Genomic DNA, 726 nt, shown 5'->3' with positions numbered 1-726 from the left:
GTCTCTGCTTTTTAATATGTTGTCTAGATTTACTTAGTGCTATCCATTTGTAAAAAATATAACCTGATGTTGCAACTAACGATCATATAGCTATAAATATAACAGAACAAATAGCATTTACTAAATTGTTTTCTATGAAATCCAAAAGATGTAAATCTAGATTTTTTTACATTTTCCTTGCCTTTTTTACTTGTTTATTATAAATTATTTAAATATATTAGCCAACAAATATTCTATTTTCTTAAAAAATAAGCAAAATTGATCCCTAGGGGTTGATTTGAGAGAGGTTCAAGAATCTATTAATGCTGACTATGGCCACCAGTTTCAGTCATGACTGGTAATTGGGCAGTATTGATAGAAATATCAAGATTAAGACAGATGATTCACCAGTTGGGTTGTAATTACAGAATGATATAGTGTCTGAATCTTCCCTGGTGGCTCAGTTGGTAAAGAATCTGCCTGTAATGCAGGAGATCCAGGTTCGATCCCTGGGTTGGGAAAATCCCCTGGAGAAGGAAATGTCAACCCACTCCAGTATTCCCTTGCCTGGAGAATTTCAAAAAAGAGGAGCTGGGCAGGCTACAGTCCATGGGATCACAAAGAGTCGGACATAACTGTGTGACTAACTAACTATAGTTTCTGAATCATTTCAGAAAATAACCCTGATTCTTTTTTTAAAAAATAGCTTTTTTTTTTTTAAATAGCACTTTAAAAAAATTATTGCAA

General features: G+C 33.2%; 1 non-coding gene across 1 annotated transcript; it reads left to right on the top strand.

The window, feature by feature from the left end:
- Positions 1–428: 428 nt before the first annotated feature.
- On the top strand, positions 429–500 carry TRNAY-GUA (transfer RNA tyrosine (anticodon GUA)). The gene has a single exon. It is a non-coding gene; the product is annotated as a tRNA-Tyr (tRNA).
- The last annotated feature ends 226 nt before the right edge of the window (positions 501–726 follow it).

This window comes from Budorcas taxicolor, chromosome 2 (genome assembly GCF_023091745.1).
Source record: "Budorcas taxicolor isolate Tak-1 chromosome 2, Takin1.1, whole genome shotgun sequence".
Lineage (NCBI taxonomy): Eukaryota > Metazoa > Chordata > Mammalia > Artiodactyla > Bovidae > Budorcas > Budorcas taxicolor.
Note: the sequence above shows the minus strand (reverse complement) of the source record. Positions and strands in the feature narration are given on the sequence as shown.